Raw genomic sequence first — 26,513 nt, forward strand, 5'->3', positions numbered from 1 at the left:
TTGACCCTCAGTAGATTCTTGGCCAGTGGCTGCACCTTCTCCCCAGAGTCATGATCCTGTTTTCCTTGTATTTGGCTTTGAACTTGGTGACAGTGGTTTCTGCAAGCATGTCCTCTTGTTTGTGGTTGCTGTTCTTGAACATAACATGCGAGATCCATGGACATTGTTATGCTGTAGGTTGCAGAGCAGTCATTGTAGTGAGCCATTGCTTCATTGTTTTGTGACTTTCTGTTCTTTTGTTTGTGGGCATCTGGTTAGTTTCCAGATTGTACCTCTGAAGAATAAAGCTGATGAGAACAATCTCAGGTATGCCTTTTGATGAGAGTGGGTTTTTGCCTTACTCTAATATTTCGGATAGGTCTACTTGTCCTAGCATACAGCTCATTGATTAAATAATGTCAGTATTTCCTTATTTGTAGGGGTTGCATTCTGAAATATAGCTAGTGCTAAACCCCATGCTAAAACCATCATGGTTTTCCCTCATACATGCATATTCATGAAAAAGTTTAATTAGTAAGTCAAATTCTTAGTATGAGATTCAGAGTAAATAATGTAACAATATGCCTGTTATAAAAGTTCAGTGAATGTGGTCTCTGGCTCCTGAAAATAAGACAGATTAGGCTAACATGTTTGAACTGTGGTTAGCCAGGGGTAACTGAAACCATGGGGGGTGAAATTGTGCACAGGAGAGGTTTACTGTGATAACTGAGAATCGGAGGTGGTTCAGGCTGTGCTCCAGGCTCTAGGGAGGCAGCAGGAGCAAGACTGTCAGGTCAAGTCAAAGGAGAGGCCAGAGAGAGAGCCATGTCAGAGAACAGCTTTTGGGGTGTGTCTCTGAAAGAGTTGACCTTGAAGTAGAGGCTGGGAACAAAGCCAGCCAGGTATAGCAAGCAGCTGGGGAGGAATATTCCTAAGTGGTAGGTAGGTACGTAGGTAGGTAGAGGTGTTTGTGTGTATAGCAGGCACAGATAGCTCTGTGTGTGTGTGTGTGTGTGTGTGTGTAGCATGCCACAGAACCCTGTAAGATAGTTGGTGGCTTAAGTGTGGCCTGATTGGCACAAACAAGTCCAAATGTTGGCTTGGACCCTGTCAAGCTAATGAAGTTAGAACCCAGGATGCTTAACTTTGCTTTGTAGGAGTCAAGAAGGAGAACTGTTAGGCTTGTTAGTTGGCTTTAATAAAAGGTAAGTAAGTAAATAAATAAAAATTTAAAAAGCACAGTGCATTGTTTGACCAAAGCCCCCAAAGAGGGTAGGCAGCACGCGCAGGGCTGAGCTCCGTGTGCTCCACCATTGGCCATGGGTCTACCGAAAAGCTCAGAGGCTATACACTTGCGGAGGACAGCCAGCTGTGGGACGAGAGCTGTCTGTTTTTAAAACCAGCTCTATTTGTTGGGTTCCTGGTTTTTAACTAGTGACTCATCTTCCCCAGGCGCCAAGGGCCCGGATTCCCAATCTGGGAGTTTGCCAGGCCCGGTCATCAGAACATTGTCATTCCTCAGGGATGTAGGGAAGTGTGTTCAACCAGAGGTGACAAGGTGACACCTTGTTTTTAGAAGGGTGGAGCAGTGCTCTAGGCTGGAAAAAATGAGCCCTTAGAGCCAGAGGAACAGACACAGAGCTCTGAGTGTGGCTCTTGCTCGCTGGTCCAGGACTCTCTTGCAGGACCCTTGAATCTGAAACCAGCCTGAAGGAGCCTCTGCTGGAGGCGCCAAACACACAGAGGCTGCATACAGAGTGGATGGTATTTTTGGGAACTTCTTGTTCTCTGGCTTTGCCTCTTGCCTGCTCTTGGGAAATTCTCTAGCTCTGGTGAGAATTTACTGAGTGAAGTGGCCCCCTCGGCATGGAGGAGGAGGAGGATAGAGGAGGAGATGCAGAGGCACTGAAAGGCTCCAGTGAGTTTGCTGTCTTGTACGGCTCAAACCTTGTGCATTGTGGGGCAGTGATTCGTGGTGCTTCTCACCCAGCCTCAGGTCTCTGCAGCCAGTTTTGGAATTTCAAAATGGGTTTCTAAATGCCGCTCTCTTCTCTGCCGTTTTGTTGGTGTGTAAAGGTGATAAAAAGCTCTTCAGTATGTCACAAACTTCTAAGTATCCCTCTATGGGAAACAAGGCTGCAGCCACCCACTGACTTCTCTTGCGCACCTGGTGGCCAAGGAATTCTGAGACCCTCTCTGGGTTTCCTCACTGCATCTCTGTCTCCTATCTTCTCTTCCTTTAAAACTGAGATTGCTGTTGTAGTTTTTGCTGGAAGTGTTGTGAATGTGCACGTCCTGGAAGGACCAACTGTCCCCTTCCTGACAAGGTGCCCTTGGGAAGTTTGCTGACAGCCAGCCACTGCCACAGACAGACCCCAGCTCATTATGGTGGAATTAAAAAGCACCTTCCAGATTTCCCAGCCACTTGTTTGCTCTTTAGTTCTCATACCCAACTTGATTTCCTAATACAATTTGAACATGGGAAATGATCACCAAAGGGAGTTTAAAAAGTTTTGGGGACATGGGATAAGAAGATGCACAGAAATGTTGAAATCCATGCCTGCAAGGGATTTGCATAAAGTTCATGCAACAATGCATGTTATGAAAATTTCCCTCATGGGGTTTATGATTTTAATTATTTTTTTTGCTCCAATCTCTGCCTGATCTTTTAATTCCATTTTTCTACAGGCTTTCAGAAGTCCTTGTATAGGCAATGAAGTTTGATGCTGAGGAAGCCTAGGGACTCAGATGGGACAAAGGTGGCTTTTGTTCTTGTGGCGTTCATGTGATTTGCTAGTGTTGTGTGAGTGGACCAGGCACCGGGCTTGTATGATGCACTTGGCTGCTAGTGCTGTTTGCCTTCTTGGGTACCCAGAGACTTTGGTTGGAATAATGAGACTTTGGGATCGCTTTTATTCTTGTCTGGTGGTAGCAGCCAACTGGGGAGCCTTCTTGGAAGAGCTGATGAAATGTTCATTTTAAATGCAAATTCTCTGCACAGTTAGGAAAAGGCAATGGCCCTGGCTTGCAACACTCGCTCTGCATTTTTGCCATTCCTTCTGATGGCTGAGGGAAGGACTCAAGACTAAATCCCTCTACATCTTTATTATGATTTCAGATTTGTGCCGCCTGAGCCCCAGGGTGTTAACTCTCTGTTGCCCACTCACAGAGTGTGCCTGGGTACCTGTGTGGCTACTCTGAGAGTTTTCCCTGCTTCCCCTCTGTGCTCTGTGCATCTCCTGTCTGCATTGCTTGACTGGTGGTAGAGGTGAGGGAACACTTGAGGGGAGCAGAATTTTGTGTGTGTGTTGAGCAAAGGCAGTGTGCTCAGGGCTTCCGCCTGTCTACTCAGCAGCTTTGAGCCCCACATGGCTTGTTAGGTTCCCTTCCTTTTTTTTTCCTGGGAGACTTTGTTTGGTTTTCTCCTTATCGTTACTGCCTCCCTCCTCTCCCCTCTGCTCCTGCCCCCCAAGTAGTCACACATGCATGTTGGAGATGGCAGAATTCCCATGCAGCATGTCTAGGAAGTGGTTTACTCTCTCAGAATCCTCCAGAGAGGGAGCACTAGGACCAACTTGTGGAGGCTGTTAAGATCATGAGCTACTCTCTACTATCTCTTGAAATGAAGAATTCTGACAAAATAACTAACTCATGTATTCTGTGGTTTCAGAGTGGGCTTTCATCAGGGAGGGGAACTTGGCTTTTCTCTCTCTTTTAAAATGTTTATTTATTTAATTTTATTTGAAAATCAGATTTACAAAGAGAAGGAGGGACAGAAAGAGCAATCTTCCATCATTGGTTCAGTCCCCAAATGGCTACAATGGCTACAATGAGCAAAGCCAGGAGCGTCTTCCAGGTCTCTCACATGGGTGCAGGGTCCCAAGGCTTTGCGCTGTCCTCAACTGTTTTCCCAGGTCACAAGCAGGGAGCTGGAAGAGAAGTGGAGCAGCTGGGACTAAAACCGGCACCCATATGGATTGTGGCGGATGCAAGGCAAGGACTTTAGCCACTAGGTTATGGCACCAGGCCCATTAGCTTCACTTTTAGGCTTCACTCCTTCACAGTACTTTGTATAGGAGGGTACTTCAAAAAGTTAGCAAGTGGTGGGGATGGGGGACATGGAGATGCTGTGGACTGGTGGATATATGATGCTGCCATCCCATATCAGTGCCTGTTTGTGTCCTGGCTGTTCTACTTCCAATACAGCTCCCTGCTGATTTGCCTGTGAGAGGCAGCAGAAGATGGCACAAGTGCTTCTGCCTCCATCACACGTATGAGAGACCCAGATGAAGTCCCTGGTTTCTTGCTTCAGCCTGGCCCAGTGGCTATCTGGGGTGTGAACCAGCAGATAAATATCTCTCTCTTTATCTGTCTCTCCATCTTTGTAACTCTTTCAACTAAATAAATCAGTCTTTTAAAAGGCACAAAATGTTGTTGGAAAAGTAGAAAAATGTTCTTATGATGCAAAAAGAATTTGAGATCTGTGCTTTATTGGGGGGGGTCTCTTCAAAAAGCTCATAGCAAATGCAAATTGTGAGAGTTCTGCATGTATTGGAAAAAGGTATATTTTGGTGCCAAGAAAATCTTTTAATTCCAGTTTCAAAGCACCCTTATGCAGCCAAAGCCAGAAGAGGTTTTGGGAAACGGCAAAACTACAATTGTGGCTTGACACTGTGACTGCTGGGCTGGGAGTTGAGAGCTGGTTTCAGGTTTGCTAAGTATTACGGAAATGCAGGCTCCATAGATGTTGTTGAGTGAAGTTGCAGCTGTGCTGTTTTCTGTTTGGTTTTATTGTGAAGTTGCTCTTTTTTTTTTTTTTATTTCTTTGCTTGTCATGTAACATTTGGCTTGTAGGTTCCCTCCTGCTTTCAGGAGTGAGGGCAGAGATGTAATTGCCTGCTTTCTAGATAGGACTGTAGTGCTGAGTGGTGAGCTTGGATTTATAAGACCACAACAAAGCAGCCAGCATGGTGCTGTAGCAGGCTAGGTTAGTTCTCTGCCTGTGGTGCCAGTACTCCGTATAGGTGTTGGTTCTCATCCCAGCTGGTCCACTTCTGATCCAGCTCCCTGCTAATGGTATGGAAAAGCAGCACAGGATGGCCGAAGTGCTTGAGCCTCTGCATGTTATGGGAGACAGGAAGAAGCTCAGATCAACCCAGCTCTGGCCATTGTGACCTTTGGGGGATTGAATCAGCAGATGGAAGATCTCCATCTCTCTTTGGAATTCAGGCTGTAAAGTTTTTTTTTTTTAAATTTTTGTTGGAAAGGCATATATACAGAGAAGAGGAGAGACGGAGAGGAAGATCTTTCGTCCGATGGTTCACTCCCCAAGCAGCTGCAATAGTTGGAGCTGAGCCAATCCAAAGACAGGAGCCAGGAGCTTCTTCCGGGTCTCCCACATGGGTACAGGGTTCCAAGGCTTTGGGCTATCCTCAGCTGCATTCCCAGGCCACAGGCAGGGAGCTGGATGGGAAGCAAGGTCACTGGGATTAGAACCAGCGTTCATTATAGGATCCCAGTGCGTTCAAGGCGAGGACTTTAACCGCTATGCTATCGCGCCAGGCCCTAGGCTGTAAAGTTTGATAATTCTTGGGCTGGGGTATCTCCAAGTACCTTTTGTATCTGAAATATCTGGCTAGAGCAGAGCAGGTACTAACTCTTTGGTGTGCATTCTTGGATCAATGTGCCCACCCATCCTCAGAGAGGGCATTAAAAACAATGAACACGAGAGCACTTAAATTCTTCCCATGCTTTGGTGTGAATTAGAATCCTTGCACTTGAGTTTCCCTTCCCATGTTTTGGTGTAAAGCTCTTGGCTTCCGAGCTGGAGTATGAGCTCATGACCCAAACAGAAAACAGAATGGGCCTACTTATGGTGCTGGATGTGGCACGCTTAGGAGTTGATCTCATCCAGGGAGCATGCCAGCAGGGGTATCATGTTAAGTGAACTTTGTTTGAAATTCCTCTAACAGTGAAGATGGAGTTTGATCTGTGCAGTTGAGCTAAGTGTTACAGCTTCTGACATCTGTCACAGCTGGGCTGGGATAGACTTAGCTAGGAAAGGTTGGGATGCATAATCACCCCATCCAGTCAGTTTTGGCTTGCAATTACTGAATGTTACCAAGAAATTGCCTTTTGCCATTGAAATCCATGATGATTCTTAAGAAATGAATGTGAGAGGCCATAGACAGGAAGGTCAGCCCTGTGGTGTTTTCTTGGGAGAAAATAAAGCTGAGATCTGGCTGAGAAGCAAAAGAAGACCTCTGGATACAGAACTTTGTCCAGAAAATGGCTGCTGCAAGCCTTTGTCGCCAATTACACTGTGTGAGACGTTGGCCGTGTGACGTAATGAGGATAATTTACAATGCTTTCATGCAAGCAGGAGTAGGTTGGTAGTGGGGTTTTCTTTGTCTGTTCTTGGCATGTAATTGAAACAGAGCTTTGCCCAAATGAGAAACATTTGTACATTGTGGAAAAAAGATTCCAGAGACTTCTTAACTGGGGTCAGATATTGCTTCCTTATTTTATTTGGAGCATGGAAGCAGACTTCCCATCTGAGAAACTGGTAAATGCATTTTCTGACCTAACAGCTATCTAAATTCTAGACCAGGCAGTCAGCCCGATGAATCAGAAGAAACAGGCTGTGTGCTGGGCCTGTCTCAAAAAATCCATGGCTTTGGGTAGACTGGCAAATGAAGTTCCTTTCACAGTGTTGCTTACCCAAAGGCTATTTTTCCTAAAACAAAGTAGTCCCCGTGTGTTCTGAAATTGTGAATTTCTGGGATTGGTCTCTGAGGAATGCTGGAGTTGGCAGGGAAAATCTAGTTATTCAGTCTTTGGAAAGTGGAGCCTGATACAGTGGACTTGCCTAACTGAGTCCTTTGTGTTAGTGCAGTGTGCAAAACCACCCATCCTTTGTCCACGCTGCTTGTATGCTTGGTGAGATTCTCGAGCTGGCTCTTGGAGAGCTACTCACAAGCACTGTGAAGCACTGTGACCAGGGAGTTCCTAGGTATTTGAGTCTTGTTTGCTCAAGTGTACATTGGATGCAGTCTAGTGGGCAAAGGTGAAGGTTTCCTTGCCTGCTGGGAACTCCCTGTGCTGCAGGTAACAGGGACACAGTAGGAGACTGCTCAGAGTTGGGCAAAGATTGGGAGGCTTTGGGTGGTGGCGTGGAGTCAGTTTGCCATCAGGGATGTGGGGTGGGGAGAGTAGGCTCTGATCCCCCATGGGGTGAGGAGACTGTGGTCCGGAGACTGGAGAATCCCGGTCAACCGGGAGGCGCTGTGGTTTGCGCTGATTGGTGGGGTTGGGGAATGAGTGTGGGAAAGATAGGGGTAGGTGCTGAGTCAGGGGAATGGGATGAGAGTGGAAGCATAAGGGCCATCACTTCCTGAGGGAGGAAATTTGAACTTCATCCTGAATGCCCAGGAGATTGTCAGGCAGAGGAGGGAAGCAGAGGGGCGGTAGAAGAGGCAAGCCTGCAAGCAGTGCAGAAAAGCAGCGCCGGCCCGTCTGTCTGGCCCTTATCTTTCTGCTGCTGGCTGATGGTCTGCTGGGGGAGGCCGGGGTACTGTTATGTGCCAAGCCTTGGGGCAGGCTGCTGCCTTGTTTCTTATAGCGTTATTACCGTGCGGAGTGTTTCACTCTGAACGTGGAGTTCCTGAATCCTGCTGGATTCTGGGGAGAAGGTCCACTCACACCCGTTTCACTCCCTCTCCAGAACTGATGACTCATCTTAGTTCCCTGCCAAGTCCTCCATTAAAAAAACTGCCTCCCCCTCCCCCTTGCAAACTTTCTGTCCTTATCTGCAATCTCTCCAGGGTGCCAGGCACCCTAAAGGTGTTCACAGGACAGGCGGGGCAGGGAGGGGGCACTCTTTTGTTCAAGAGATTTATTTATTTTAAAGAGTTATAGATATCTTGCATCTACTGTTACACACTCTGACTGGCCACATCAGCCAGGGCTGGGCCAGGCTGATTCCAGAAGCTTCATCTGGGTTTCCAACGTGGGTGCCAGGGGCCCAAGCACTCAGGCCATCTTCCGCTGCTTTTCCTGGGTCGTTAGCAGCAACCTGGATCAGAAGTGAAGCAGCAGGGCCATGAACGAGTATCCATATGGGGCAGTAGCATCATATTCAGAGCTTCATCTGATAACTCATCTTCCACAGTGCTGGCTGCTGGAAGGACATTCTGTTGACCCTCCAGGAACATCTGGTTGGAGAGGCAGAGGAAAAAGGCTTTTGAACAGGATGGGGAATGCAGTGGGGACTTGTCTTCAAGGGGAGTTGGAGGTTGGAGGAAAGCTGCATAGCAGGTGTAGGAGATGACTACTGTCTGCAGGGAGGTGAGAGGAGGAATGCAGATGCATATTCACCAGGACCTAAGGCTGCTTACCATCAGTGTGGCCTGTGAGCATGTGGAAGGTGGGAGTTTTCCATCTCATCCCTACCCCTAGACCAATTTGAAGCAGAGGAAAGGTTCTAGTTTTGGGTTGTGGAAGTTACTTCAGGGTCTGTTCATCTATATGGGTCCAGTGTTGCCTTAGAATGAATTAATAATGCTTTTGTATGTATGGCTCTTGGGCCTGATGTAACATCTACTCATTTAAGGGAGTTTTTATATTGATATATCTTCTCTGTGAGGACAAAAGAGATCCAGGTATTCCTGTGTGTGGGCTGGTGTCTGCAGAGCTTGTGAGCCTTCAAAGGTAACTCATTCTTGGTCTCCCAGCACTATGCTTGATGCCTGGCACATATGCATGTAATAAATAAAGAGAGTGGGGCAATGAACCCCTACATCTCAACTCCCATCTCCCCCCAGGATTGTATGCCATTCACATCACTGTATTGTCCAGGGTACTCTTGGGGCTGCTGGTGTTATTGCATTGGTGACAGGGCTGTCATAAGGCTGCCTCTATTCATTGAGACACTTGAGAGGCCTGCTAGAATGAAACACTAGTAAAAAAAAAAGGCTTAGCATAATCTAATGCCTTGGATAGTAGTAGTATGGTAGTATTGGAAGGTCCACTTGCAGTCCTGGACCAGGTTGTTAATGGAGAGCTACAGCCTGCTGGGTGCTGTGATAATGCCTGAAGATGCACAGGTTCTCACTGCTTGCTGCAAGGGTCAGCTCCCTCTTTGGCTGGGAAGCATAGGGTTGGCCCATTGTCTGGAATCATATAGGGTGGAAATGGTGTCTGTCTGAGTGAGAAGGACCCCGCAATGGGCAGTCTGCCTGGGAAGGGAGCCAAGATTAGGACATCTTCACATCAGTAGAAACTCCAAAGCCTGCTGTCCTTCTGCAATTGACAGGCCTTTACTTTGCCTGAACTCTGACCAGGGTTTTGAGTCAACAACTCTGACAAGCTGTTGTCTGAATTCATGGAGAGGAGAACATCAGGGTGTTCAGTGGGTGTATGTGATCAAATATGTGGTTGAGCAGAAACCATGTGCAGATTGTCTTGGGCTCATGGTAGAATCTGGTGGGATGGTTTTCTTTTGATTATGGTGACATTTTGGCAAGTAGGTTCTCTCTTCTGGATTCAGTTTTTGCTTTTTTAAACTGAAGAATTGAGCTTGGAGAAAAGTAGAAAGACGACTTTAAGTGTGAACTAAAGGACTGAAATATTGCCTTCAGTAAGGGGAGTGCTTTTGCCCTTGGTTCCCGTGCTGGGTATGCAGTCATGTCAAATTGGCTTCTCAACATGTTGAATGCTCTAAGGTCAGTCCTTGAATGCTGTAACTTCTGTAGCATGAATGAGTCCCACCAAAGTCCATGTCTTGCAGTCTTGATACTCCAGGTAGCAATGCTGGGAGATGGGACCTAATAAATGGTAATTAAATCATGAAGCTGAAGCTGCCCACGTGGGTGAGCGTCCAGTGGGAGTGGGTTAGTTAGTGCCAGAAGGGGCCTGTTATAAAAGCAAGCGAGGCCCCCTTTTGTACTTTTGCTTTATCTTTCTCTTTATTTATAAGTATTTATTTATTTAAAAGTCAGAATTATAGAAAGAGAGCTCTCCTACCTGCTCTTTCATCCCCCAACTGGCTACAATGACCAGGGATAGGCCAGACAGGAGCTAGGATCTTCTTCTGGGTCTCCCGTGTGGGTTCAGTGATTCAAGCTCTTGAGACATCATCCAATGCTTCCTCCAGGCCATTAGTGGAAAGCTGGATCTAAAGTTGAGCAGCCTGAACTCAAACAAGCACCCATATGGAATGCCAGCAGTTCAGACTGAGGCAGAACTCTTTGTACAACAGTGCCAGCCCCATGTTCTCTTTTTCTCTGCCTCTCTCACCCTTCCACCTTCAGTCATAGGACAGACAGTACAGCCAACAAGACCCTTGCCAAATGCAGACCTCCCAACCTTGGACATAGAGCCTCCAGAAGTAGAAGAAAGAAATTTATTCTTTGTCTTAGGTATTTAGGTATTTTTGTTATAGGATAACAAGATGGACTAAGCCAGTAACTAGAAAATTGAAATGATGGCTTTGTCTTTTAGTAAGATTACAAAAGACCTTTTCTTTTTCTTTTTTTTTTTTTTTTATGACATGTTCTTGGACAAGTTATTAACAAAGGAGCATGCTTTCCTTATTTGGTCAAGATAATATTGGTGAGTATGGGAAGAGTTAGGAATTGAAACACACTAGTGTGGTCTCCCTTCTGCACGTATTTTTCCTGGCCAGCAGTAACTTCACCATTTGCTGACTGAGCTGAACTCAGGAGGAAGATGAAGATGGGAAGGTGATGAGAATCTCCTGAAGGGGAGACAGAAGGAAGTCAGGCCCCTGTAGAAGGTGGTCCAAGATTCCTCCCACCTCTGCAGAAATGGCTGCCGGCTCCCTTTACAGATTTGCAGAATGACTCAGTGAGTTTGTTCCTGGCATTGGAATGTGCTTCATGAAATAGCCCTGCACGGTGAGTCGGGGAAAGATCATTGTATTTGCAGAGACCAAACGCTAACTTTCCCTAGATGACTTCAGAGTTCAGTGTGGCAATTGCCCCAGATGTGGACTTGAAAATGTGAGATGGATTTATAGAGGATGTATTGTGGCCACAGCTCCAACTGACAGGTACTCCACTGGGTCTTCCACTGAGCCTGGGAACAACTCCTAGAGATCCCTGTCTCCGACTTAAGTCTGCCTTCTCCCCACTCCCCTTGTTTGAAGACTGTTTTGCTGTGATATGCCTAGAGACTCCTAGATGAATAGGTATCATTGAGTCTGTGAACACCCATGTGGCTCACAGCTGGATTACAAAGACCTTACACATCTGTCCCAGTCCCTCAGAGGTGACAAGCATCCTCAGTTTGTGTTGTAACCAACTTTGCTTTTCTTAATGTATGCATTCCCCAGCAACATGTGCTTTTGTTTATTGTTCTTATTTTAGTTTTGAAAAAAAAAATTGAGTCCTGAGCCCAAACTTGGCTGCATTGGTGGAGGCCCCTTTTGAAAGCAAGAGGCAAAGGAAGGGTCCTGAAGCAGAGATTGAGCAGCTGTGAGTGTTGCTGGTTGAAGTCTCACTGGGCGACTACCTGTCTCACAAGAGATCAGGTTCCCTTTGTAAGTGGGGTTACCAATCATAACTGCTTTTACAAAGGGATCCTGGGAAATCACATAGAATTGAAAAAGAGGAGTTGGGTGGATATTTGACCTACCTGTTAAGGTACCTGCCTCACCTAGCAGAGTGCCTGAGTTTGAGTCCTGGTTCCATCATCTGTTCTAGCATTTCTGTGAATGCACCCTAGAAAATAACTCAACATGGAGGACCCAGGTTGAGTTTCAGACTTCTGGCTTCAGCCTGAGTTACCCTTGGTTGTTATGGGCATTTGGGGAAGTAGAGCAGCAAAAAGGAAATCTGTGTTTGTCTCTGCCTTTCTATTTCAATAGAAAACAGGGTTCCTGATAACATGCTAGTTAACAAGAGTTTCTAATTTCCATTACAGAGGAAAGTGGAGGGAGCTCAGAAACCCTTTGAGCCTGAATGCGTAACTCTGGCTGTGTTCTTCTATAGGATGAAAGGGTCCCTCCCATTTCAGAGGAGTCTGTGATGCTCCTCTGTCCTCCTGCTCCACCGATGAACATGAGGACTAATGTGGATGTTGTCGAAGGGGGGGTTTCTTTTTCAAAGACCCCAGGGAAGTTGAAGATTTCTTGAAATGAGTTTGATTTGCCCATGTGAGTCTTGATGAGTCTCTTGCTTGTGAAGAGCACCTGGTTCTTAAAAGGGACACACACAGTATGCCAGACCCATGCTTTTCTGGGTGGAATCCTCGACCATGCTGTGGGTGGCCTGGCAGCTTCGCTCTGGCTCTGAAAGCTTTGTCTTCCTCTCTTGACCCAGAGTTACGAGACTGCTAAAATGAAGGGGGAGAGAAACTGGAGTGGTTGCTGTAGTTTCAAAACAAATGAGCTCATTGCCTAAATCCTGCTTTGTGCAAAAGAAACCATAACTTTTGCCTTATAAATAATGCTGGACCTTTGGGGACACAGATCCAGATATCCATTTAGTGAGGGTGAAGGCAGGCTGAGAAACAGAATCAGGCATTGCTACACTGACTCAGTAGTTACTGTCACCTAAATGTATAATGACTGGCACTGCTTCCTCAAGATAAGCATGCTGTTATACTTGGTATGAGTTCAGATAGTGCTAAGTATTTTCAGTTGTGTTCCAAAGGGATGAGGGTGTTTGCAAGTTCTCCCAGATGAAGGACTGCAGTTTTGTCCCCCACACGCTCCTTTTTGGATAGCTGAGTTAATTGAAGATCTCTGAGGTCAGGTGATTTCTGCCTGAAGCTGTGCTGATTGATTTTTGTCTGGGGCAGTTGGGACTAGAACCCCAGGAGGAAGATGCATCTACTTAGATGCGTATGTTAAAAGAAACAGGTGAAGGAGCCAGTGTGATGGCTCTGTGGTTAATCCTCCACCTGCAGGCTCTCACATCCTATATGTGTGCAGGTTAACATCCTGGCTGCTTCACTTCCCATCTAATTCCTTACTTGTGACTGGGGAAAGCATTAGGGGATAGCCCCAAGCCTTGAGACCCTACACCCACATGGGAGCCCAGAAGAAGCTCCTGGCTTCAGATTGGCTCTGCTCCGGCTAATGTGGCTACTTGGGGAATGAATTGGCAGATGAAAGATCTTTTTATCTTTTTCTCTGTATCTCCTTTTCTCCGTAAATCTGCCTTTTTAATAAAAACAAATCTTTTACAAAAAATAAACAGGTAATGATTTAATTTAAAAAGCAACTATAACCATATGCCTCATTTCCTGGAGAATCACCATTTTGGTCACCTATTTCCTATTCACCAACGTGAAATGTTGACATGAGTCTTAGCCATTCTCCCTTTGAAATTAACTCAGTGCTGTGATGTGCAAGGGTTGTGGTCTCTTGAGGTAACATACTTCATCTATGGAAAAGGAGTTTCTGTCTGGCACCTATGCTGTTCTCTGCTTCTCGGAAACTCAGGTGGGTTTTTCTGCTCCAGATCTTCAGGGTTTCCTTCAAAGCTTTTAGATTTTCTTCTCCCACTTCAGCACAAACGTGTATGTTTTTGTTTGAGTTTCTTCTTGAAGAAATCAGGGGCTTGACTGGTGAAAGTGTACTGAAATTAGAGAGAGCTTATCTGTTCATATTTGGAATGGCAGGCTGCTCTGGCTTCTCCTCTATTACAGAGGCCGACCCAATGAGAATACAAATTGTTTAGAAACTGAGTTTCACTAGAAAGGTAATTTACAGGTAGAACTGGATCTTCAGACATGGGACTATGAGATTCCACTCTTGGCCTTGCCATACTTGTCGATTTCTATATCTGGGCTTTTCTCATCTGGAAGAGGAGGGAATTGGACCTGATTTCCAAGGCCTACCCCCCAGTGGTCCCTTGTGTGGACACCACAATTGAGGTTGTGGGGAGGGCTGTGACTGGCAGAAAGTTGTCTTTTTGGTTATCAGAGGGGCTCCTGGCTATGCCAGTGCACATTTCCTTGCAACTATTAACACTATGTGTCATTTCCTTCTTGGGACCTATCTATGATTGGCACCCCATCCATGTTGGTCACTGGCAGAAGAATGTTGCTTACCAGCTAACATGGCCACCTGCATTCACATGTGTCGTTTTTGTCTTTTCTGCCAGTGCACTGCTGCAGGGTGACATCTGGACTGGGCTCCCGGCCACTTGATTGCTCAGCTGCACATGTGTTCCTGAATCAGCTTGCTGAAAACTGTGAGTGATATCTGTGTTTCTGTTTGGAAAGTGCCTCTCTGCCTGGATGGGTATGCACTCAGCCTGGTCTGCCTGACAGTCTGCTTTCTCCTGCAGCCTGCCCCACTCACACCCAGCCCTTCAAGCCTTGGAGATGGTTCCAGACTTAGCTTTTCTGTCTCTTACAGCAGTTATTATGGTTGTGGGCAGGAATATCTCCCCTTGCCTTCTTGCAGCCTCAGCGTTCTACTACCAAGGAATCCTGGCTCCCTTCATGGCTGACTTGTCCATGCAGCCCTACTGGCCTCTCTGCCCTAGACTGCGAGAAGATGCTTTCATTTTGGGGATAATGCCTATGCTCCAGCTCAGATCCCGTTTCCTTATACCTACCTGCTTATCACATCCGTTATGTGTAATTCTGATCCATATTCCTTTACCCCCAGGCCTTAGCTGATGACTTTATTTTAATGTGTCCCTTACCCCAGACATTGATTCATTCTCTATGTCTCTGGGATTCTCACTGTCATCTCTCTGCTCTGAAACCAAGATTGATCTCTTGGGTTGGTGGAAGTCCCCTTCCTCCATGCCGCAGGTGTTGGTTGAGCATTTGCTATGTGCCAGTGGCTTCCAGTCCCCCAAGACAAATGAAATCAAGTCAACTCCTAAAACCATGATCATAACCTTCTCTGGGTGGTTTGTTCCAAACACCAAGACCATGTGGCAAAGATACTTTGTTAATGGCAGCAAAGGTGCCTGACTCAGTAGCTGTTTGGGGCCTTGTGTTCTGCACTTCTAAAAAGCCCCAGGTGATGCTCCCATGTTTGGTTCTTGATGATGCAAAAAAGCTTTGGCCTTAGATGTGAGTCTGTGAGCTATCCGTAAGGTGGTTGTATATGTGTGTGTGTACATGTGTGTAAAGCCACTAGAGACCTGGTGAAATTTTGACTGGGCTTAGAATCTCCTTCAGCCATGTGAACCTGACTGTTCTGACTCAGGAACCCAATGGTGTTGTCAAAAATTAGTTGTGGCTTAATTTGCTGTGCCAATCCCCAACAACCTCCCTCCAACACCCCACCCCTCATCAGTGGTTGTGCCAAGTGCGTCTCCTGCTCAAGCTGCTTTGTTTTTTAAGAGTAAATGTATCAGGAGGGCTCCTGAGGCACTTGTCCTTGCACTTTGAGAGATCACAATAAAAGCTGTGAAGTGGTTGCAGAAGTCTACTAGCAGGTGGAGTGATGGTTCACGGGCAAACGGTTGGGAGGGGATTGGGGCGCTGCTATAAAGGACTGAGTCTTGAGCTCTGCCAGTGGCTTGGCCCTGGGCTGGGGAATGTGCTACAGGTTTAATATCATCAGGCTGCTGCCCTGATGCTTTCTAAGGGCTCATCCTGGCAGCAGCTAAATGGATTCTCCACTTGAGTGAGCAACAACTCTAGCAGCTGTTTGCAGAGCACTCTCAGTGTCCTAGGCTAAGTGTGAGGTAGTGTTCTTGTGACTTCAGTGACCCAGGAGGCAGATGTTACCACTGTGATTTGGGGATAGAGACCCAGGGATGAAGGAACTGGCCCCAATGAGGGTATCACAGTCAGGATCTAGGCTGGACTGTTAGATCTCATGTGTTTTACTGTTGATGGCAAAACTAGGTTGCTGCTTATTTATAAGCATAGGTCATCAATTTTGTTCCCTTTGACCCTAAGCCTTACCCTGCGATATAGCCTTATTCTCCGTGACACCTTTAAAATATTTCTATGGGTGGACATTTGGCGTGGTGAATTAGCTGCCACTTGGGACACTCACATCCTCTTTCAGAATGCCTGATTCACTTCCAGTTGTTCTTCTTATCTTGCTTCCTGCTGATGCATACCATGAGAAGTAGCAGATAATGAATGAGTCAAGTGCTTGGATCCCTGCCATCCATGTGGGACACCAGGATAGAGTTCCTGGATCCTGGCTTTGACCTAGCTAGGCCAGGCTTGGATATGGTAGGTATTTGAGGAATGAACCGTGGATGGGGGATCTCTTTTCTGTTTCTCTGCTTTTTCAAGTACAGTGAAAGTCAGTATAAATTTATTTATTTTAAAGATTTAAGAACTGGGTGTGTGGTGGGGAAGAAATATATTGTTTGTTGGTTCATTTCAGACATAAAAGCACTTCCTTCTTGCTTCTTCAAAGTTTAGGTTGACTACTCCATCTACTTTCAGTGCTCTGGAGCTGTACATGCCACCTCTGTGGTGTGATAACTTCATGCTGGGCTCGGTTGCTCACATGGATACCTATGAATAGCAGCCCTAATCTGGGAGTCTGTTCAACAGTGAAAAGAAGGAGAAAGTTATAGTGTAGGGTTCTTGTAGACATAAGCTCTTAGATGGCTGAATACTTACCCTGGCCATTTACTCTTAAGGACTGGCTGAAGTGGTCCCTGTATGTCTTCTCTCTGTTGTCTGAAGTCGAATTCTGTGTTTTCAGACAATGAACCCTCTGTGGACAGACATGATGTTACATCTGTCATGGTATCCATGGTCTGTCTCTGGACCCTTAGGAAATGAATATATCAATAATTTCCTTCTTCATCTGCATACTGAAAACCACTGCCTGTGGCAACACCTTTAGGTTTGTGGATCTGACCAGGCAGCCTCTGAAGAGCAGTGAACTAACAAACCCTGAAAACCCAAATGTGGTACTGATGGCCAGCCAATAATTCCAAGTATGGTCTCCTGTAATTCCAAGTCTATAAATGAAATCAGATACTGGAGAGTTGGCATTATGGTACAACAGGTGAAGCTACTGTTTGCAATGGCAGCATCCCAGTCCACAGTGCCAGTTTCAGTCCCACTTACTCTGCTTCCCATCTAGCTTCCTACTAATGCACCTGGGAAGGCAACAAGTGATGGTCCAACTGCTTGTGTTCCTGACCTAGGAGGGAAACCTAGGTGGAGTTCTTAGCTCCTGGCTTCAGCCTGACTTAGCCTTAACTGTCATAGCCATTTGGAGAGTATACCAGGAAATAGAATGGTTTTGATTTTTCTCGCTCTCTCTGCGTTTCACATAAATTAAATATCTTTTTAAAAAAATAAACAGGTGGTAGTTGTTTCCTTGTTTCATGGGTTTCAGAAGTGAACACTTTTCCAGGCTCTCTAATTATTTGAGGTAATGGCAGAGAGCAGGTGGAAGATGTTTGAGGAGTAAAAAAATGTACATTCTTTTATAACCCAGGCTGGGTTTGTTTCTTTAAAATGTCTTCTTACTTTACAAAGTTATAAAAGTAATTTACAACCTGTTGACATTTTTTAAAATGAGAAAGAGGAAAGATTTCTACAAGTACAAGGCAGCTTCCCCATCATGATCATCACCACCTTGATTGTCCCTGTCCATGCTTCCAGCATTTTGATGTAAGATTAGGATTCTTGAACCCACCTTAGGGTTGACAGACTGGGGATTATGCCCCATCATTGTGCTAGGCTATATATTCTCTGTTACAATGATGATAATATATATTAAACTTTGCAGGGACAGACACACAGCTACAGATAGAATGCTAAACAGCCTCCAGATAGTTCCTGAATTGCTGCTTTGGCTGCTTGCCTCTGTTGGAAGGCACTGTGCCCTGCCAGGCTCCTTCATTCAGAAACTCCCAACCCCAAAACCAGCATTGCTCACGGAGTCAGCCTAGGAGGCCCAGAGGGGGATTTTGCCCATGGCCTCTGGCTGCATATATCACATTGTATTCCTGAATGGGGGTGAAACCCCTTGGTGTTTTATATTGTTATGCTGTCTGAAATGATGGGTCTGTTATGTCCAGTCATAGTTATGCATCTCATTTGAGCAATACTTCTTTTTAAAAAATTTAAAAGTTAAGAATGCATGTTTCCTGATAAAAGAAGTGCCCTATAGAGAGACATCTTGTCTGGCTCAAGGACAATTGTAACAGCATCTCAGAACTATCAAAAGCACTTAAGCAGTATCCTCAGAACATGCTGCACATCTGGGACCCTGGGCTGACATTGGGTGGCCTTCCCCCACTCCTGGGTACTGATGCAGTTGGGTTGCTAGGAGAGGCTTTCTCTCCTTCTCTCTCCACTTTCCCCAAATACCAGAAGAAAAAAGGAGATTGGAGGCCATTGTTTTATCCACTTTCTCCCATTCCTCGGCCCTCCCCACCCTGATTGGTGGGTGGTTCATATCATTCTCAACAATGTAAATATCATAAGAAACAAAATTGATTTATTATTATTTTTCCAAAGATTTATTTATTTTTATTGGAAATGTGGATATACAGAGAAGAGGAGAGATAGAGAGGAAGATCTTCCATCTGATGGTTCACTTCCCAAGTGGCCACAACGGCTAGAGCTGAGCCAATCCAAAACCAGGAGCCTCTTCTGGGTCTCCCACATAGGTTCAGGGTCCCAAAGCTTTGGGCTGTGCTTGACGGCTTTCCCAGGCCACAGGCAGGGAGCTGGATGGGAAGCAGGGCCACTGGGATTAGAACCGGTGCCCATTCGGGATCCTGGTACGTTGAAGACGAGAACTTTAGCTGCTACACTATTGCGTTGGGCCCTGAATTTATAATTTTTTTAAAAGTACAGTATGCATGGAGAGAGGGAGAAAGAAACCATAGTTAGTAGACTAAGATGTTAATAATAGGTGAACCTGAGTAAAGGATACATGATAAAACAATTGTTACCCCTGCATGCTATTTTGTGGGAGGGAGAATAAATTTAAGGTGGTAGATGTGTTATATGAGCCTTTGTGACCGTTTGTATACAAGTGTATTCTTTCTGTTTTGCTTTTCATTTGTTTGTAAGATAAACAGGCAAGGAGATCTTCCATCTGCTGGTTTACTCCCTAAATGCTGGTTTACTCACAGTGTGTATGGCTGCGGCAGGCCAAAGCCTGGAGTGTGGAACTTCATCCTCTCCTGTGAGCATCAGGATCCCAAGCACTCACGCCATCACCTGCTGCCTCCCAGGGTGCACTGGCAAAAAGCTGGAATCAGGTGATGGAGCCAGGACTTGAACCAAGTTTTCCAATACAGGATATGGATGTCTTAAGGTGGGTCTTAGCTATTGTGCCAAATGACCAGTCCCATAAAAATCTACTCCACATTTAAAGACTACATGTTTATTTTTTATATCAAACAATTATGGAACCATTTATTCCCCTGTTTGTGGGAGTTTTTCCCCACTCTGCTGCCTACCACCCATGAGCAATGTCATGAGCAGTTTTGTAATACTCTTTTATAGACTGTTGTGGGCAGTTCTGTGGAATTTCAGAGTCAGGACATTTTCCCTTTCAGGGGTAGGCATTGGGGCACAATGAGTAAAGCTATGTTTTGGGGATACCTGCATCCCATACTAGAGTGCCAGTTTAAGTGCTGGCTACTTTGAATCTGATCCAGCTTCCTGCTAATGTACATCTAGGAAAGCAGCAGGTAATGGCTCAAGTTCATGGGTTTCTATTAGTCACTTAGGAGACTCAGATGGAGTTCCTGACCCAGCCTGGCAAGCCCTAATTGTTGTCGACATTTATAGATAAAGATTGATCTCTCCCTCCCCCCCCTCGCTTTCTCTGTTCATCACTTTCTAAATAAATAAAAACATTTTGCCCATTTCAAAAGATGAACCAATTTGATTGTTGAATCATGAGGACTCTTGCTAGCTTAGAATGTTAGTTTTGAGTTTTTGGAGTTGCAAAAGCTAGAAAAATAGAAGAAGCTGTCTTTAAAAAAAAAGTGACTCAACCGGTCTGAGAACCTATAGAGTTATGAAGCCTACTGATTAGCAGACCCAGAAGTTTCTGGAGAGCCCTTTCTGGTATTGCAGTTCAGCCTTCAAGGCCTCATCCCTGTGTCTCCTCATCCCTCCCTGCCGTGTGCTTTTTTCTGTAGCCTTCTTTTTCTTGTGTCTGGAGGTGCTGAGTGTTGGTCCAGTGCTCACCAGGTGTGCGGGGAGAGGTAATGCATGTGCCAGTACAAGCTCAGGATACAGCCAGGGCCCGCCCCCTAGCCCAGCTGCCCCCTGTCTGTTTTTACTCCTGTGGTAGTTGCTGTGGCCTTGCTGGAGGTGACAGGTGTCTCCCAGGCACCCTGAATTGCTCTTTGACGTTTGTTCAAGCCACATTTCCGTAGGGCAGAGTCCCAGTCCTTGTCATCCAGTAGACATCTGTGACATGAATAGAGCATAATAGGGTGATAAAAGGCTGATAAACTTCCCTGTGGAAGTTCCCTGATAAACTTCCCTGTGGTAGTTCCCTGCCCAGCCTACCCCAACAAGCCTACCCCACCTCTTGTGGTGTCCTGGGCCTTCTCTAGCCCATCCCTGTTTTAGAATGCTTGGAACAGACCTCTTGGATCAAAACCATTTCTAATGTAAGCTGCCAGTTTCCCTGTGCCCTTTCCTTAAGAAGTGACATTCTCTTACCTGGGCAGTGTACTTGGCAGAGGCCTCTGTTTTCAGCTGAAGGAACACAAGACTAAGGATGTTGCATTGTAATAGTTGCCCTTGTGCTTCCAGGGCTGCCTCGCTCTCTCCTGCCCCTGGAAGTGCTCTTGCAGGAGGTGCAGCATCTACAGCTGTCAGTAAATGAAGAAGGGGGAGCTGTACACAGCTCTGTCATAAGACAAGCCATCCACACAAGTCTTAGTAGCATGGCAGCATAGGAGTCAGCATGGTAGCTATCACTGATAAAAATACCCTCCTCCCTTCTGGGAGCAGAGGCCATGAGTTAAGTAGCTCCTACTGTGTAGCTGGAGCAAGTCACCTACCCATGGATTCCGCTTGGCAGCGTGTCCTTCAGCCAGCTGCATGGTTCCCAGGAGGATGTTAGGGAAAGTGATGGGGGAGGAAGTAGGGAGGAGACTCTGTGCAGCAGCTGCCTTCCCAGGGCTGGTGTTGGGCTCTGCTGCCTGGAGTGCACTGACCTGCTGCTGCTTGGGCCTGCAATGGTTTTGATGACTCAGAAATCTGGAAACTGGCGATGCTGATTTCATTCTAGGATCAGAGTAAGAGCAAAAGCCTGTCTGGGTTGAGTACAGTTACTGAGGGTGGGGGGTGGGGGAGAGATTATGATGAAATGGAGATGACCTAGGGACTTGGATACTGGTGATTGGAGTCAGAAGGACCTGCCAGGTACTTAGTAGCAGAGGACAAGTTATATTTTTATGACTATTAAAAATCAGAGCTTTGGTGGCAGGATGGCATTCAGATCAATGTATCCAATAAACTCAGCATCAAAGTCTGAAGTTTTGTGATTGAATTGTCCCTGGAGATCAAGTGGTTCAGGAACTGCTGGGAAGTAAGGAGACAGACTTTAGGGTTAGCTACCCATTTCCAGAAATGAAGAGGGTCTGTGTGAGCTTCCCATGGCTGCTATAACAATAGTCATCAGCTTAGTGAGTTAGGGCAATGTGCCTCTATTAGTTTGAAATTCTATAGGTGAAAAGGTTGATATGAGTGTCACTGAGCCACAAGGCATGGGTAGAGCTGTGCTAAGTGGGGAGGAGGTCTAAGGAATATCTGTCTCATTCATTGTCCAGAGTCCACCTGCTTCCCTTACCTGGTGGCCCCACCACCTCCACTTTCATACATGAGTACATCGTGTTTCCCCTTTGTCCCTTCTGTTATCTTGAGGTCTGTAGTTGACCTCAGCTGGGAAAGGGTTTATGTGTTTAAGGACCTTTGTGATCACCTAGATGATCCAGGACACCCTCTCCATCTCAATATCCTTACTGGAAAACACCTGCCAAGTCTGCTTTCTATGTGAGGTAATGTGTGGAGGTTCTGGAGATAAAGATGTAGAGTTTTAAGGAGGGTCAGTCTAGTGTGATTGATCACTAGGTGGGCAGGAGGCAGGCAAATGGTGGAAGCAAGTCCAGCAATCCAGATCTGTCAATGGGTCAGAGACCCATCCGTCCATTGTTCCCTGCCATTGGCTGTACTCTATGATGCTTGAGGTGTGGTCTCTGTCACCTATCTGTCACATATCTGCCAGTTGGTTCCTGGAGCAAAGGCCAGTGAGCATGAGGACAACAGAAGGAGCCGTTGATTCCTGGAGGATAAGGGCAGGAGCCATGGGTGGGTGAGGGGCTAACAGTACCACTGTGCTGTGATCTCCTTCCTAGTAACTTTGATCTTATCATGTTGATGGAGCTGTTACCAAGGTGCTCAATGCATATGACGTGGAGACTCAGATGTGAAGCTCAGACAGTGTGATGTGGACTCTCCCTTCCAGAGAAAGTGTAACCAAGAAAGTGGGTGTTATGCCAGAGAGACACACAAGAAAAGAATGGGGGAGAGGGGCACAGACAATCTGAAGCATTATACTCATCAGGGCTCGTTTTTCAGTAGATGTGCTAGAAAAGCTGCTATAAGCTTTGTATTCAGAGAGAACCAGGCCCCATAAGCTAGGAAAGCTACAAGAGACCAGTCTGAATCAGCATTTGGAACATGGTGATAGGCAAACATGTGTGTTGCTCTCATTTTTCTCAACCCCAGACACTTCTCTCACTATTGCTATAAAAGTCTAAGCAAACTGCTTCTAGGGAGGCAGTTTCTTTGGGCAGTCCTGTCAGCTTCTCTCTCCTTTCCCTGTCCCAAGTCAATACAGCTTTCCTCTGAGCAGTTCCTGCTTGAGGCTGGTGAAATATGTCTTGTGCCTGTTCCCAGAGGCAGCTCCTGGGTGATTCTGAAAAATGCTGCCACTCTTGGCTTGGCTAAATCCAAGAGGCTGCTTGGCCTGTACTTACCACAGAGACCTCATGCTTTTCTCCCCTGTTTGTCTCAGCAGTACCTGGCTTCCTGGCTCAGTCTGTGTCTTGCTTTTTATTCCTACAAGGTGAATCTGAATGGTCAGGTGTCCAGGTTGCTTGATGGTGGATATAGGGTGCAATTAATAAAATCTGGGAGTTACTAGTATGTGACAGGTGACTTTCATCTGGGGACCTTGCATTCTTAACTTGTTATTCTAGAAACACTATGTACATTGAATTTGTAAAAGATTTTGTTTTGAAATTTTAATTTAGTTTCAAAACGTACTGAAAAGCTAAAACAATACAAAGAATATCGGTGTGATGCCACCTAAATTCATCCAACGTAAATGCATTGCCTTGCTTGCTTTATGAGTTAGGGGTTCCAGATGAAGTTTTTGAACTTGGAAAAGTTTTGATGCACCATGTCCCTTGACTGTGAACTCCTCAGGCTTGTCTTTCTCAACAAAAATATGTTTGTTTTGAGAATCACATTCCAATGAGTAAAAATAAGATTTGAGATACTTTGATCAATCACAAAATTCATGTCCAAGTTTTGTCAGTTAACACAATCATGAACCTGAGACCAGTTCTCTCCCTGCATGGAGTCCATCCGAGATTGTCCACACTCTGCCTGATGGTTGTCTGTCCGCTGTTTCCTTTGCTTTTGTTTGTCACTCATGTCCTTAATGTTTTTGAAGAATACAGGCCTCTTGCTTTGTGTCTGGATTTTGTGTCTTCTTACAGACTTTTCACAATTTCATGTGTTATAGGCAGGGATGCTGGTTAAATGATGTTAGACAACCTTTGCGTTTATAAGCAAGCACATGATTTTGTCTCGTTATTGATGAGGTTAGTTTTGAATCCTTAGTGTGTTGTTGGATTTGCATAATTTTGTCTGTCTTTTCTAGAGGTGCTGAGAAATTAAGAACTGGTATGTTTTCTTATTTATTTATTTATTTATTTATTTGGAAGCCAAGTTAGAGAAAGAATCGTCCATCCCATAGTCCACTCCCCAAATGGCTGTGTTAGCTGGACCAGGCTGAAATGAGGAACTCTGGAACTCTATCTGGGTCTCCTACAAGCTTGGCAAGGTCCCAACTATGTGGGTCATCTTCCACTGCGTTCCCAGACACATAAGAGAGCTAAACCTGAAGCAACATCTGGGACTCAAATAGGTGTTCCTCTGGAATGCTGCTGTCTGTGCCTCAACATTGGCTCCTAAAATGATGCATTTCAAGAAGGCATTCTCGGCCAGCCGAGTTGCGCGCCGGGAGGTCCGAAGGACAGAGAAGACATGGCTTCTCTGTCCAAAGGCAGTGACCTGTTTTCGTCCGACAAGGCGGGCCCCGGGCCTGTGGGTGCCCACGGGGCCGCGGAGGAGCGCCGCATCAAGGTCTCCAGCCCGCCCTTCAGTGTGGAGGCGCTCATGTTGGACAAGAAACCGCCCAAGGAGGCGTCCCCACTGCTGGCCGACAGCGCATCAGTCGGGGTCACCCTGCGGCCACTGCTGCTGCCTGGACACGGCGCCCAGGAAACACACAGCCCCGGGCCTCTGGTCAAGCCCTTCGAGACAGCCTCGGTCAAGTCGGAGAATTCAGAGGATGGTGCAGCGTGGATGCAGGAACCCGGCAGATACTCGCCGCCACCCAGACATATGAGCCCTACCACATGCACCCCAGGAAGCACAAAACCAACCAGAAGCCACGAACTCCCTTCACCACCTCCCAACTCCTGGCTCTGGAACGCAAATTCCTCCAGAAACAGTACCTCTCCATCACCGAGCGTGCCGAGTTTTCCAGCTCGCTGAACCTCACAGAGACCCAGGTCAAAATCTGGTTCCAGGACCAAAGGGCCAAAGCAAAATGACTGCAGGAGGCGGAACTGGAAAAGCTTGAAGATGACCGCGAAACCCATGCTGCCATCCGGCTTCAGTCTGCTCCATCAACTCGCCCCTGCAAGCCGCGTCCTGTATGGAGCCTCCTACCCTTTCCATAGACCTGTGCTCCCCATCCCGCCCGTCAGACTCTATGCCACGCCAATGGGATGTGGCATGTACCACTTGTACTAAGGAAGACCACTGCCACAGACTCCAGGCTGGATGTTGGCTCCAAGGGTTCCCTCTCCCTCTCCTGGAAGGCAGCAGCAGCCCAGGGCTCCTGAACTGGGTGCCTGGGTTTCCCTACCCTAAGGGGCCAGGCCCCTCCCAGGGTCCCTCCACTAGTTAGAATGCACTCTTTAGGGCAGAAGCCCCCTGATGCCCCCAACTCCTTTCACCAAGATTGGCTCTGATGGTCTTTTATTAGTAGTATTATAAATAAGTATATACAGCTATAGAAAATGAAATATAACAGCTTTATACAGTAGATGTAAAATTATTTTGGAAAGCAAAATTTATATGCGTATATATGGATAGATTCTTCTCTCTATATTTCATCATCCTAAAAGAGACTTTCCATTTTTCTTAAAGGGGAGACCAAAATGTGACATTTTTCATAAAACAAATTGACTGTATATGGAAAACACATGAGAGGAATAGACGCTACTTGCCTAGGAAGTGTAGATAGGGGACTTATCACATGTTTGCATTGTACCTGTGTGTGACTCAGGGATTTGGCCCTAGCTGCTGCTGTTCTCACTTGTTGGAGTTTTTCCTTGTTCTGTTGTAAGATCAAGGCACTGGGATGAGCAGCATCCTGAGAATGCCTGAGGGGCAGGTAGGATCTTTCCCCGATTCCTCTCCCGGCGCAGGTCACTCCACTCCCCTTCAGAGCCTTGTGGATTAGAGGGGCGGCTCATTTCTCTAATACTAGGTATGCAGCCTTCACACACTGCAAAGATTTTTTTTTGAATGGGGGAGGGAGGGAGGGACACAGCAACTTTCTGCTTAAAAAGAAAAAAAAAGTCCTGTAACCATGAGCTCTATATGCTAAATATTGTTGGGCAATATGTAGATCCAGAAAGAAGAAAAAAATCATGCTTTCTCTCTGTGTGTACCTTTTATATGTTTTAAACTTATTAGAGAAATGTATACACTTTTTCACATTTTGGGCAGGAGGTATAGACGTTTCAACTTGAGAAAGATGGTGTTGTCAAACAGCCCACTTAACCTTCTGGAACTTCAACATCTCCGGCCCTATCTCTTCTCCCTGCCAATATACAATTTATCCCTTTGAAAGGGTACCTTGTACAATTTCATATTTTTTATTGAAGAGTTAGTTCTTATCTCTTATTCTGAATTAAATTAAAGGTTTTGTTTTATGCCATCAAAAAAAATAAAAAAAAAGAGGGCATTGTCCTCAAAGTTGTATCTGGTTTGCTTTTCATAGCTTGGATTCTTCCTGAAAAGAGTGTCCCTGATCTCTGCAGAGTGGTTGTTTGGAGCCTAGGGAAGAAGTTCATGTGCACTAAGAGTTCCTTGGGAGGCATACGTTGCCTGGGCTGAAGCGGTCACTATCCCTGTGCCTGGAATGCAGTGAGGCCGGTGACAGAGTAAAGGTAGCATGTGGGGTAGATTCCTTTGTGTCATGACTGTGCTTGTAGCGTTGGAGCTTCTAGAGTAGACAATATAGGCCCAGAGTGATAGGTAGTGGC

The 26,513-nt window shown here is 46.0% G+C and overlaps 1 pseudogene; it reads left to right on the forward strand.

Moving 5' to 3' along the window:
* Positions 1 to 24,216: 24,216 nt before the first annotated feature.
* Positions 24,217 to 24,990, forward strand: LOC121148407 (annotated as a pseudogene).
* Positions 24,991 to 26,513: the final 1,523 nt, after the last annotated feature.

This window comes from Ochotona curzoniae, unplaced genomic scaffold (genome assembly GCF_017591425.1).
Source record: "Ochotona curzoniae isolate NIBS_2020 unplaced genomic scaffold, NIBS_Ocur_1.0 scaffold_4701, whole genome shotgun sequence".
In the NCBI taxonomy this organism is placed as follows: domain Eukaryota; kingdom Metazoa; phylum Chordata; class Mammalia; order Lagomorpha; family Ochotonidae; genus Ochotona; species Ochotona curzoniae.